This window comes from Temnothorax nylanderi, unplaced genomic scaffold (assembly GCF_030848795.1).
Source record: "Temnothorax nylanderi isolate EJ_2023f unplaced genomic scaffold, tnyl_v1.0 TNYL_tig0111_pilon, whole genome shotgun sequence".
Classification (NCBI taxonomy): Eukaryota; Metazoa; Arthropoda; class Insecta; order Hymenoptera; family Formicidae; genus Temnothorax; species Temnothorax nylanderi.
The window spans coordinates 524,067-539,130 of record NW_027249173.1 but is presented as its reverse complement, the minus strand read 5'-3'; the positions used below and the strand labels follow the sequence as shown (position 1 = coordinate 539,130).

General features: G+C 38.9%; 1 protein-coding gene and 1 long non-coding RNA gene across 3 annotated transcripts in view; one reads left to right on the top strand and one right to left on the bottom strand.

The window, feature by feature from the left end:
* LOC139776081 (UPF0489 protein C5orf22 homolog) overlaps positions 1–15,064 on the top strand; it is a 267,600-nt gene that overhangs the window by 20,327 nt on the left and 232,209 nt on the right. The gene's annotated exons all lie outside the window — the stretch shown is intronic.
* Positions 14,232–15,064, bottom strand: part of LOC139776082 (uncharacterized) — a 73,551-nt gene continuing 72,718 nt past the window's right edge. For both annotated transcript variants that reach the window (XR_011719007.1, XR_011719008.1), the window contains one exon: positions 14,232–14,732. This is a non-coding gene — a long non-coding RNA (uncharacterized lncRNA). The remainder of the gene's footprint in view (positions 14,733–15,064) is intronic.

Sequence of the window (15,064 nt, the reverse complement as noted above, 5' to 3'; positions counted from 1 at the left end):
GAGTTATCGACAACTGTTTCTCGATTACCTTTCCTCGATGGTTACTTTGTGTGCTTCTTGCAACGCGTACGCCAACGCACATTCAATTCTGTTCGCAATGAGTGTTACGCTATAGCGTATAAAGTCGATTATACCACGCCAATCAGATCCTCATCCCCGGGTCCGGAGTTGCATATACGCTTACTCGCTCGGTCGGACTTACCCCGTGATACATATCGTTTATTATTATTCCTCGAAGCTGTCCAATTACCTTAGCCAGCGCCGCAATTCGCGCTAATGGATCGAGGAGCACGTCGTGGCACGTCGTGGCGAGCCGCGGGGGAAATCGCCACGGTGCGGCGCGGCGGCGGCGCGGCGGCGGCGGCGCGGCGTGGCGTGGCGGCACACGGCGTTCCTGGATTTCTTTGGCGGATTTCCAAACGCGCCGAACGGCCTGAACTCGCCCTGGAGGAAAAGTTACGTTTACCTAAGGTTTCGATCCTATTTCCGTACGGGTCGGTGACCCGATCTTTTTCCCCTCTGTCTCCCTCCCTCTCTCTCTCCCTCGCTGTATCTTTCTCTCTCTCTTATTCCTCCGATCGCTCTCGCGACTTGACTTCTCTCTCGCTCACATCGCCCTTCATCACTCTTTGTCTCCTACTCTATGTTCCACTTCTACCGCGCGCGCCATGCCTTCCTTGCGAGCTGTTTTCTCACTCTCCTCTCTGTCTCTAAGTTATTCCTCTCTCGCCTCGCCCTTTATCCTTCTCTTTCCCTTTCTCTCGAGATTGCCCATCTTCATCTTCCTATCTACGCGCTCGTTTATTCGCGCTCGCTTCCTTCGCACCCGCCGTCTCTCATTTATCCATTCAACCTCTCTGTCTTTCTTCGGCTCACGATCGTGCATCCACTCGCTGTGTCTTTCTCTCTTTTTCCGTTTCTCTCCGCAACCGCTTCTTGCCTCGCGCAACCGACAAACCTTTCAGCGTTTCGCGTTGCACCATACACCTGTCAGACGTCGCGTAATTGTGAAACGACTTTATAGCCTGGACTGATATTGCAAAGGGACGCGCTGCGTTTCCTTCCTTCATCTAAAACCGGACGTTCTCTTTTAACCGAGATAGACGACAGATATCGCGCATCGCGCGAGATGTCTGGTATTTTTAGCCGTACTTGCAGTCGCATACATTGGATCTATAACTTGTGTATGCATATATTTCGGTCCAAGTACAGAATAACAGAGTTCGAAAATTGTCCCGAAAGATTTGCACAATGCGTGCAAATAAATCGGAGTATTTTCTATCTATGCCAAGAGTTTGTTAACTTTAAATTATTTATTTAATCATTAAATAAAATTAATGTAAATTTAATAATTGCATAAATATAATATTAGGAGAGAGATGGCTTTACTTCCATTTTAACATACGTATATATTTAACAATCGTCTGTTAATGATTAATACTAAACATAAATAACTGAAGTTAATTAAATTATTGCATTTATATTATCCCTTCTTTGCACGTAGTTAGTTATCTGCCGTACGCTACACAGCCAAAGATAAATCATCGATTTTTTTATTCCTTCCAAGAAATGTCACATACGATGAAGTTATCTGCTGGCCGCATCACATTTTTCATATCTGCTGCCAGGAAGGAGGTCGATCGGTCAATTAATTACACGGCAGTGATCGCTCAATAATTAATGCTTGAGCCACGAGATTCTTGATGCGTTCGACGTGAACTCCGGGTGGCCCGGGAACGAATATGGAGGCGCGTATGCACACGTGCACACATGCAAAAACTCCGCCTCTTTCCTGCGTATGCTCGCGATTCATTAATTAATCCATTTGTAATATCTCGCGTGGAATGCCATGAGATGCGGCGCGTAAATTCGAACGTGTGTACACAAAATGTTTGGTGGAACCCTCTCTCGATCTGCATTATATTTAAATGTTTTATTCAATGTGTCCCAAAAATCCAACATTTTCTCTACGTGCTCTTCAACTTCAACGAGGTCGATCTTTTCTTAGCGAAAATTGAATTAGATTTTCTTTTCTCAAATATCCGATTTTGATACCGTTGTAATTATATTTTAAATTAAAATGAATTTAAGAATTTAACTTATTTTCAACCTATTTTCGATAATCAGTTAAAAGTTAAAATATTCATTGTTAAAAGTGTTTTTCGCGGATACGTTGAATAAGGAGATTGTTACGAGCAGGAATTTCTGTCTAGTGTCACGTGACAAAAACAAAATTCCGCGTTATTATTTCACTTTCGTCCTTCTTTTCTTCTTACCGTCACCTCCACGAAGAAGCGGTCGCTATTTTCGATGCGACGCGCTAATCATTAATTAGCTCTTTCTTTAATCGGAGTCTGACTCGGATGTTCCGATCGTTTTTACCCATGACGATGAAGTCCGCGGCAACAGCGACAGGACGTAAACGGACGGCAGGAACGTCGCTTGACGTGGCGAACGCGATGGAATGTCGAAGCATAACCATCTTCACGAGAACAGCGATAATTCGTTTGTACGTTTCTTCGGCCGCGTCGAGCGGAAATTGGCAAAACGGTTTATACACAGAGAGTACTAAAGTTCCGACGTCTTCTGTATCTTTCCGCGAACTCCTGTAATTATTTCCGTTTTATATTCTTTTGCAAAGTTTGGGAAAAAAAGATGTGAAAGAATCTTATGAAAGAAACTTACGTATACGAAAGAATCGAAAAGATTCTCATGAATTCCTCAATCAGTAATCAATTCTCCGCGGAAGTTGATGGAACAACATAATTTAATTTACACTTAAACTGTCAACAGTTCGATTATACGATGATAAATTGGCACATTCCAGAATGTTAAACATTATACATATTAATGTGATATAAATCCTTTGAATTTATACTGATAATATGTATGTATCAGTTTACGTCGATATCAACGCGATGTTGCTTGCCAAAAGCTATTTACAGCAAAGAACGCGAAAATATTTGCGACTGCATTAGCAATCGTCTAGATAACATCTCGATAATTTCCACAGTGTTTACGCCGACATTCAATTATAAGGTCATTAAACGACTCGACCTACGGCACTTGAGGATAATTTCTCGTCCCGAGGGCTCGCGAGAGAAGCGCGTAAAACTTCCCGGCAGGTATTAATCACGTACGATAGACCGAGCATGGATTTAGTTGTCCGTTGAAGTTGCCGAGTCTCCTGCCTGCGGCGTCGTCTCTTCGTATAGGGTGTTTGAAGGGAGGGATGGCCCGATCCCCGCACACCGTTATGTCCTGCGTCGAGTTTAGTTTCGCGTCGGCCGGGGCACCTACGGTGACCGTCCGCGTCGCGATAATCATCGATATTTTCTCTTCCGCATACCGATTTCGTGGCTGAACGTGACCCGGTGAGCAGAAATTGCGGCGTGCGGTCGATACCCGATACGATAATGGGTAACAACGCAGAGAAATTTCTCTCCGTGGCCCCGGGTATCCCGTGTGACGACGCGACGCTACGTACTCGCGAGATCCAGGACTGCCGATTTTGTGATAAAAATCAGAAAAGTATACTCACCGGCGCCGGCGGGGAGCCAGCGGATGCTGGAAATTTCAGAAGCTCCGTACGATCGAGTAAATAAACAATAATTACTATAAATAAAACGTATATTTCACGCGATTTTAAAGCACGAATGATATTTGTAATATCGAAAAGAGTCGGAAAAATTTTTGATACTACGAAATGACGAAATTTATATTACTCCGCATACTAATGAAATATAATTAAATTATGAATATACGAGAAATCCTTGTATTAAAGATTAGTTGCGTTGCAAACAAGTTTTCGTCGAATCATTCATAAAATAGATAAATATATATATTTTATCGGCGTTAGAAGATTATAGGCTCATTGAAGTGCCTCTCCAGAGTATCCAAACAAAAAGTTCGAAAAGTATAAGATATAGGTATGGGATAACAAAGACTAAAAGTTAAACAGGATATTATAGTACAATAATATTTATTATTAATAAATATTTCCAAAAGACTTAATATTTGAAGGAATACATAAAGGAAAAGTACAGAACTCAATACAGAGCTGAGTCATGAATCGACATTGTTTGTTTGCGCGCTTTCGGTTAAAGTCTTGTTGATGGAAAAGGTTTGCTGTCATCAGCTATATTCGCTATTCGCTTACGGCGATACGAACAATCGAATGGTGAATTGACGTAACACAGTGCGGTCTCGCGAAATCTCGTATTCTCAAAGGAATCATTTAGCGTGCACGCGCCCATGAAGGCGCGTAACGTCGCGTGTCCTCTCGCCATGCCGTCGAGGAGTCCTCCTGTTTGTTCTGCACTTTAATAGCGCGCCTGCAATCCTTGCAACGTGGACACGTGGAGGAACGCGTTTCTCTACATTTCCCCCTCCTGTCTCTCTCTTTCTCTTTCTCCTTCTCTCTCTATTTCTTGTTTTCCTCCTCGTTCTTTCTCTTTCCCTCTCTCCCTCTTCCACCGCTGCCTCATTCTCGCGCTCTTTCTTTCTCCCGCTTGTCTCCCTCGCACCGTCGGTGGTCCTTCAGGACTCGAGGAGACACAAGCCGCCCGTGGAGAACACGTTCCCCAAGAGCAACGTCAATATTGACACATCCTCGGTGCAAATCGACAAATGCGTTTTGCGCTTCTGGAACTCACGCAATACAACGGGTACTTCTACGATGGGTTCTGTAACCTGGATCGAGCGTCAATGCCTTTCATTTAAGTATTGGAAGCTGTAAAAGACGGCTATATACTTATCTTATTAACCTTAAACGCTATTTGAAATACTTTGTTTCGTGTTTTTTTTTCTTCCTTTATTTTATATTTCTTCCAGATTAAGACTTTCTGTCTGCTGAAAATATTTAGAAGCAGTTTTTATTAGACCGTGTGGACGATACAAGTTTATTCAAACATATGTTATTGAAAATTTCTGTAGCTCTTTAATTTCATTGATCGAAGAAATGATCTGAAATGAAGAAGTATATATAAGATACGAATAACGTAGAAAAGTAACGAATAACGAATCAAGTAACACATAAATATTACGAATAAAACGTATAACGTTTCATACAATAATAATGTAAAATAATTTTAATTTTAAATAACATGTTGGATATTGTTAAAAATTGAAGACAAATTTACCATCAAAAATTAATAGATTGAAAAACATTGGAATTTAACGATTTCTATTAGATCATTTGTCAATCATTTTCCGACGGTGTCGCGTTTTCGCTTAAATGATTGCGTGTGCTGATACTGCCTCCTCAACGATATCGTAAAGGGACAAGAGCGAATAAAAAAAGCATCAGCTTGTAAGTGACGAGAGAGCGCTTGTGACGACAGCGATACTAATTTCGCTTCTACATTCCATCGGCGCGTTGGCTTGCCGTCTTAAAGCTGTTGACGAGCGCGAGCAAGGTGTGTCTTAAAGCGGCTGCAGTCTCGCCGAGAAACGGAATTTTTATTGCTATACCGAGAAAAATGACGGAATAACTGGGAAAAGCGCTTGTCTGAATTGCGACACACGGAAGAAATATGAAAATTTTTACAAAAACAGATTGTATGAATTTGTGATTTATGTTTCGTATCTCATGCGTATTTTAGTATCCAGTTCGTCATTTTATTGTAATAAAATTCAGTGAAATGCGCAACAATCGAACAGGTTCTTGTCTTGCATGATAAATTTTGATTTATATCTACTATAATTATGGCAATAACTTTGAAAAACATGAGGCCGCATTTTAAGATGTATCAGATGTATATACGTAGATGCAATTGCCAATGAAAGGATAGCGTGTATCTTTAATCCTTCCGACATGCCCATCGTTAGCGATCTGATCTATTATATCTCCGAATGTAGGATGCTGAAAAAAAAAAAAAAAAAAAAAAACGGATCTCAATAATGGTATCGATGTAGCGCTATATTCAATGAAATTTTCATTTCCGTAAACACACGTATTAATCACGCCTTATAGGAATTGCTGGTGTCGACGGTTATCATCCGCGAGTAATTAGATCGTGTACTTATTAACGAGAACACCGATGCGCATCGGGCTTAATGGCCGTTGCCTAGCGCGCTTGTGATTACCGTCCGATATAATTGCCCCGATGACCTTAAAAGCGCTTTGTACGGGCACACCGAGCGGTTTTGAAAGTTGGAAAAAGTGCTCGGCACGTAATTTTCATCGTGAAGCGTGGCTGACATTTAGAACACCCGTTACAGCGACATTCACCGATAGTCGTCGGGCGTCATGCGGCTACCTATGCGCGACGTCTTGTACCTACGAGCGCCGTTATTAATGCGTATAATTATTAATCTATACGTATTTATGTAATAATTAATGGGCGATCGCGGCGCTATACGTCCGACCGCGGTCACGGCGGAACACGAATGTCGAGGAACTATCTATCAACGTCCCACTTTGGCGTCGCTCTTATGGTTCCCGGGCGACCCTAATGTCATGAGAAAGAGGCGTGGACCGCGCGCGCGGAAGAAAATCTCGGTCCTTATTAGCCGAGCAGACGATCGTTTGATCACTTCTTATACAGGCTCGCTTATCTTTTTACTGAAAACTTTGGTTTTGTACCGTTAATTATATCCTGCTGCATTTTTTTAATTTTAGAGACTTAGAAACTAAATAACTCGAGGTAGAAAGAATCTGATTTACTCGAAAGATTTCTATGAAAGATATTAAAGCAAACAATAAAATAAAGACAATCGTTATCGATATTTGTTATAAAGTGGCAAATTGCGATAATCGTTATCGCAGGTAGCAAATAAGAAGATAGAAAGATATGAGATACGATATAGTACCACAAGTTTAATTAGCTCTTAATATCCGGCAGCGAGTTCTATATACCGCTTAGCTATAAATATATACTTCGCAGAAACGTTATGTAAGCTGTATATGACGTATAAGGTATCCAAGAGATAGCTTTTGCTGTCAGCAATGAATTTACAATGCGTCATAGTTTGAGAAATAATGATTGATGATTAAGAATTAAAGAGAGGAGGAAAAGCTTGAAAATTGACAATCTGAAATAACAGAATTTTTGATAGAAGGCAAATATAAAAACAATCACTTGAAAATCGTCACGAAAATGATAAAAAGTTACACACAGAAATAAGTGTTAAATCAAGACTCATATACTTGTATATAAGTAAGAATCTGTAATCTTGAAATGAGATATAAATTGCGTTAAACGAAGAAAACTTGTTTGAATGAAGGTATTTATACAGTTTAATCAAGAAAAAAAAGTTGAAATAAAAAGTTGAAATTCTTATAAGAAGATTATAGATTCTTGCTTATATACAAGTATATGAGTTTTGATTCAACGTCTTTTTTTTCTGTGCAGACTATTCGAAATCTTCTTGTTGAAGTTTCTGCTATTTTGTTATTGGATATATCTGTTCACATAATACACTTAATAATTGTGACAAAATAACTTCTTTATATTATGTTATATCTAACAATAAGCATATTATTTGATTTTCTTTAATATCGTTAAAAGAGCCAAAAAAAATTTGGTACGATTCGGTACTAAGACTGAAGTATCGCGAATACAAGACTAAATAAAGACAGGATCGCATGCTGGGAGAGAGAGAAAGAGAGAAAGAGAGAAAGAGAGTGGGGAGGGGGGAGAGGGGTATCGCGTCCAGTATTTCCTTCGCTTGACTTCTAGTATGGGTTAGGACGTGGTCACACGTACAACGCTGCTTCCAAGTAAGTCTCGTGGCGAAGTTGCATGAGAATGAACCTCCGCTGACCAAAACGAGCATTCGAGACGGCTGGTTGGCCCGATAGGTTCCCTTTTCTTCGGGATCTCGTCTCGGAACACTGTACCGTACCTTCCTTCTTGCAGGCCGCTTTCGATGAAGCCGGCCTTCTTTATGCCGTTCTTCGACGGCCCGCGCTCTCCACGCTCCACGCTCTTCTGGTTAAGTGTCGATTCGAGGAAAGCTACGAGTCGAATAATGCATAACGGATTCTCGGTCTAGCGAAGCTGTCAACCTCGAGATGTAGTAAAAATATTTTTTGTCTCGTATTCTAGTGGGTGATATTCTATTTGCAATAGAATTACATGCTAACGGTTTGAATGGAGTACTATATGTAGAAAAAACTAATACAAGGGAAAATTTATGCAGTCCAGATTTGAAGAGATTCCAGTAAAAATTGATTATTCTCTCATAGCAAATAATTATGATTGAGTATGTAACCGTAAAAATACCTAGCATTATAATTTGTATCACGCGTTCTATTGTTATCTGTTAATATGTCATCTATGAAGCTAATGCAAATTTATTTTGGATAGACTATTATCAAGAAATACTTCTAATAATATTTCTGTACGACGCAGTAGAAAAAATATATAGATTAGATAGCGATATATTATTTTAAAATATTATTTCTGCGCGTGATGATGAAATCAGGGTGAACAGAATAGCTTAAATCAAATGTAAGCTGCTCTCGTGATCAGATTGCTTCGAGAAGACACGCAAAGCTTCCGAGAGGAGGGCGTTATATGCTTCTCAAGAACGGTGAAGAAGCGCGGAGGCGGCGTCAAAGGTGGGAACCTTCGAGGAATCTTTAATAAACACTGCCATTGTATGCTAATCCATAAATATGCTCTGACTACAGTGCAAGCTTGCGTACAAACCAGCTGCGCCATGCATGCTTGCGTACACGTGCGGCTCTTCTCGACCAATCGAGCCTCTGGACGAATGCCAAAAGTAGAAATTTTACAGTACTCTCTAAAGATATCGCTCATTCGCTGCAACAATGACATAACTCGAAAAACAAAGTTTTCCAGAAAATTTTGTAATTGCATTTTTAAATGCGATTTTTTGGTGTAATAATTGATTGTAGAGGAATAAAAGTATCCAGCTATATATTAGCTCTTTACTCAGTGTATTAAATTCTCATCATTCTTTTGCAAACAAGTAAAAAAATTACAATTTTTGAGTTATGTCGTTATTGTAGCGAATGTGAGCGATATGTTTCCGATATTGATTAAATTGTTATGTCACATTAATGTATCACACCTGTTAAAAAAAAAATAATGGAGTTATTCCACTAATTCTACTTTTTCTCTTTATTATTTACGATAATTATATTACGATAAATACTATACTCTATGCTAAAATTTAAATATTCTGAAAATACTAAATAATAAGAATGGAAAATCTTGAATAACGAATAATATATGATACAAATTTTTGTATTTATTCAATGTAAATTTTGTTTCTTTATTATTTTGTGATATGCTATATCACAATATGCTGGAAGAAACTTTCTGCACAAACAATTCTTTTAAAATTTTATTATATCTTTATATTATTCCTATTACAAGTATATCTACGAAGAAATTTGTATAAAAATTTTGATTACACGATGCTGTTATTATGATTTTAAAGAATTGTTACGTACATAATAACATAATTTTATCTTTATATAATATTTGATAATATCAGAAAATTTAAAGAAAGAATAGGTCATGGTGATCGAAGTTTGAGGTCGTTTGAAAATAATTATTTTATTACCAAGTTTAGCGCTGAAGCGAGACATTGCGGAACTTTCTTTTGCGGAGGTAAACTCAGGGGCTTTATAGAGGGCGAAGTTTTCCACGGCGCCTACGAGAAACACGAGGCTAACGGGAAAATTCAATTCGCCGCGAATTTAATAAGAAGTCTACGATCGGATTTGTATTACGAAAAGCTGAGACTTTATTTATTGATAAAATTAAATAGCATTTTGTTTTATTGCATTTCATCTATTTATATTGCTTTTCTTCGTTAAAGGGATACGTATGCTTTCGATTTGGCAGAATATTTTCTATATATGACACAATAAAATTAATAATATTAATTATACCTTTTGGCGTTGATGTAGAGTAACTTACATTAGTTAACAAAAATAGGAGAACACATATTTAGATATTTATAAATATTCGCAATTTATATTTCCTAAAATTTGATATAGATATGTCTTGCTTATATTACATTCTCTTATTCTTATTTCTTATTAATTGTTATGAAATTTTATTTGTTAAAAGGAATGGTAATATTAAAAAAATTATTTATTAAGATTGGTTCAACATACAAGACACTATTGTATTTGTAGTTTATAGTTCAAAACTCAGCTTTAATTCTTTTTGTATCTTGAGAAAATTACAATATCGACTGATTGCGAGAGACGACATTGGCGAAGTGTCGTTTATCGGCAACAATTGCATTGAGCGAAAGGAAAATCTAAAGGAAAGGGTAGTGCGCAATTTAATATGTCTATTTATTGGCGGGTACATAAAATACGACATATAATGCGCGATTTATATACGTGTTTCCATGCGGTTGTGCGCCCATTGTGCACCGCGTTCCACGTCTATGAATCGAGGAGGAATAGAACGAGTCGATTAGAGGCGCGATATGAAGCGTGCATATCGATAGCGTGCCGAAGTATCATTGAATTTTAAACGATCGGTGCTTGCACCTTGTTCACGCCTCTGCTCACCTTTTCGAATCACGACTGTCGAGCGATTAAGCATTTTTCAAGGAGGCACCGCGAACCGCGTGCGCCGGGCGTTAGCGTTACTCCGCAATGACGGCAATCTTGCGCCGAATAACGGTACTCGAGTAGTAGGTGGTAGGAAAATAATGGTATAATTTAGAGATTTTTTAGCTGCATGCACGGTGTGTTGCGCAAGATACTCCTAAGTATTATGCGCTTTCTCTTCGCTGGAATATTTGAGAACACGAAAGATGTCATTTGTTTCAATATCAAAGCACCAACATGAACAATTGAAAATTAAGAGATTATCTTAAATTAAGCTGCAGATATATATATATAAGAAAGTAATATTATATGATGTTTAATTTCACTATTCGACTTCCAAGTTAAATCTTTATTGCCAAAAAATATCCGATAAATATTAAAAAATTATTTAAAAAAATAACATGTTATAAAAACTAACATTCTATAGTTTTGTTCTTAAAACGACATATTTTAAGATTTTCGATATATCACTGCGATAAATTAACAGAATATCTAAAAAAAATTAATAAATGTTTGCTTCAAAATATATTTATTGAAATTTTTATATAATTTTTAATATAATCAGTGTATGTTTAAAAAGTATCGGACATTAATTATATCAGTGTTTTATCTCGTCATTGCCTTCTACACTTCGAATTCTCACAGACTGATGAAACCGCGGTGCGGTGCGATCCGCGGAGACGTGCTTGCACCCACGAGAAGCGTGGTGCAACCATGGTGTTTTCTGTCGCGAACGATGGTGACACGGTTCCCTCTTGAAACGCTTTAAAACGTAGAAACGGCCGCCTGCGGCACAACTCCCTTTGTCGCGGCGCACCGACGACGATTGCAATGAGACATAAATTGCAATTAGCACCACCGTATCTGCGAGAGAGTACATACGTGCGCGCGCCGACGTTGCGCCGCGTTATGTGCTGGCGCGCACATGCAGCCCGCGTTCCTTGTCGTTGCAGTTGCAGCATTGGCTAGTCTTAGCGAACTGGCCGACCACAATGTGAGATCTCGGCGTCCTCTAACGAAGCCCGCACCGTTAAAGTGAAATACACGGGGAGACTCCGAAAGATATGCGTCTAGAGTGCTGCCGCTTTTTTAATTCCGTGGCACTTGAGGCTTTTTTTCGATCGTGCCGACCAGGAATGCATCGGATCCAACACGTTTCTCGGACGAAGTTAATTCTTTGGGTATTTGCCACGCATTCTTTATCAAACGTAATTCTTATAATGCATGATGGTATTTGCTGTAGGTATTTCAATTCAATCGAGAGAGTGCTATGGGAACTTGTAAGAAATAAGGAATATTGTGGATGCCAGTATATAAAAATAATTTGAATCAAATTATATTAATGCAAATATTGATAAACACAAAAATCTAATATTATAGTTAACAAATATAATATCACTAAACATATGTATAGAAGATATAGGAATAAACTGTTTTTTAGGGCCGATTGTTCCAACCTGTTGGTAAGCTAACTAATAGTTAAATCATATGTTTATCTTTGTCTAATTTAAAGGAAAAACCAACAGGTTGGAACAACCGGCCTTAGTGACGATAATTGATTTCTATCAATAAGATCAATTTAAATGATTAAAAATAAAGCGCTACCTTTTATCGTTTAAATAATAATTGGAATTATTTAATTACTTCGGCGCTTCTATATATGTTTTCTGAGTGTTATATTTGAAACAAAATATAGAGAACATTTAAAAATGTTACTCTCTCATAAGTACATAAATAAATACCATCTTTTTTTACTTTTTATGCATATGAATTAAATCGTGCCCGCTCGGAACTACTTCATGAAGTCTACGAAGCTTAAAGCGATATAATAAGAAGTTCACCATTATTCGCACGCGGACTCACGAGCTCGCGTAACGACATTCCACCGAGACTGGCAACAAAGGAAGCCCGTGGTAAAAATTCAAGAAACAACTATATATCGCCGGCATAAGTCACGGTAGCGCGGCATCGGGATCAGTTGGGTTTGCGAGCAACCGGAACGTTCCGCGATGCGATCGGCCCGCAAGTCGATCTGACCCTTACTCAGAACAAGGATAAGGAACGCCAGGAGGAACATAACCGTAGCGGTACGCCGCCCGCTACGGAGAAACGCGAGAAGAGAACGACGTCGAACGACGTCGAGTCGCATCACGAAAAGACAATGAAAAGAAAACGCCGGCGAAGCTCTTGTTAGGCGAAGCTATTATCATTAATTAAACAGCGGCCGCGCTATCTCGACTCACGTCTTGCCGATGCGATGCCACGGCATTAAGACCGTGTGACACTGTAAAGACCTCAAGTCGGTACTCGTTATCGAAGAAATGACAGAACCTGCCTCTCGCGTGTATCGCTTATGCACCGAAGACCGATCATCGCGGTCGTTCCGAGCAACTGTCTCTCCTTCCTCTCCCCTCTCTTTCTCTCTCTCTCCCTCTCTTTGTCGGAAATTGCTGGTTGCGATCGGCCCGAAAAGTAATTCACGCGGCGATTTGGCTCTCCGGCGCGTCGTAAATTAAAGCGGAATGAATGCGGAATAAGAGATCGCAGCGCGCGTAAGCCATTCGGCGACAGAGTTATAGAGGCGGCGACATCGTAAACACGGTCATCGTATTTACGATACCACTTGTTGCAAAAGTTTCCGCGCTCCGGAAAGATGCTAAATTAATCCTTACTTATACGCGTTCGGTATTTATTTACGCAGATTTTTATACGATTGACTTGTGATCGGATTCACAGAGCCGATTTCAATTTTAACATAATCGCGAATATGTACAACAATGTGTTTAATTCAAATTAACTCATGATTACTCTTTTTTTATACGAACCTATCGCAAACTTGAAATTATACATAAAAATGTTATAAACATTTCTATATAACGAGTATTTCAAGTCTCATGTAATTTTTCTTGTATAACGCATTTTTGTGTTTTAAGCTAGATAAAATAACATATTTTATTAACAACATAAATAATATTTTTAAAGTACGTGTTGTAAAAAAATGTTATAAAATCATCTCTGCATACCGTAGTTTTGAAAGCTCAACATGCCGCAACGTGTCAAACAACATATACACAGCTGTCTATGCGCAAAGCAATTCGAATGATTAAAAATTATTATGGTATGAGAGATATGATATGATCAGGATCGCGATCGCACGGCGATTTTTATTTGACTTGCGCTACAAAGCGCGCTTTCGATTCGCACGAATGCGATTCAACTTCTCGCGGAGATTCAACGAGCTAGATTCCGATACTTGGCCAGTGGGAAGAGGAGAAAAAGGGGTTGTTTACGATCCGAAGTACTCTCGAATTGTTGTCCCGCGAGACCGCTTCTCACAAAGCCGCCGATTAAGCACTATCGGGGCTACCAGGAAGCGGTAGACCACTTCCACAGATTCGCTCGTGCCACCTTAATCCAGCACGCCCTGATCCCGCGATCGTATATTTTAGCTCGGTATGTGCTCATGCACGGCATTATCACGATATACCGAACTAAACATACGTTACCGAATCGCGCCTGTTTCCCAACATGAGAAAAGATATTTCGGAAGATACACAAAGCTAAATAGTTATCCAAATATATAGCAATGCATAAACTTCTTCGCTAAACTTATGCTATTTTCTAAGCATTCGTGGGGAAAGAGGAGGAGTAGAATATTGATCTTAAATGAGATTATCATGGCTTTAAATTTCAACAAAAAATCGTGTTTATTTCCGTTATTTTAATGAGACAAGAACAGTGAAACGATAAAAACGACAATATTGGAATTATTGTGTTGATAAGCTTATTTTATTTCTGTCGCAGTTTTATTTATAAATCTGTTACAGTAAATCTAGCGCCAGGTGCTAGAGGAATAGGTGAGCATTTCTGACAAAGTTCAATGAGCCGAAAGATTATCGCAACTGTATTTCCCTGATTCAACCTTACCTTATACCCGTTAGAAGTAGTTGCCTACTTCCGCGGATAAATGTTCATCTCTATGCTCAAGTCAACATGTATTGACCTTCCACAGTAAACTTTATGTTTATATGCATCCGTCTATGGTGGTACCCGGGGATAGCTGGCTAGCCACACGTCACCGAATCGTGATTCTTGAGAGCTTGAAGTCGATGTTGTAATCCCCATCAAAGCCAGAAGTTCTCGACTTCGTGAGGTTGAGCGTTTCTAGCATGCGAGCCGACTTCTATAAAGGATGAAATATTGTGCCCATGTTATAGTCTCTGATTCTACTTTCATTTTTTCGTCAAAGAACTACAAAGCGTATAAAGCGCAGGATATTTGATACATAACGAATCATTTAGTACAAATCAATATATAAGTATGACTTATAATTCAATATTCATCACTAAATAGTTTCATGAATATATAGATTCTGTGTTGCAATCATTTATATTAATAATAAATACTGTATTAGTCAATAGCAGAGATTTAATTGACTTAAATGTTTTTCAAAGCGATTAGTTTTGAACAGTTTATCTTAAAAAAATATGTACATTTATTTACACATACAGATAG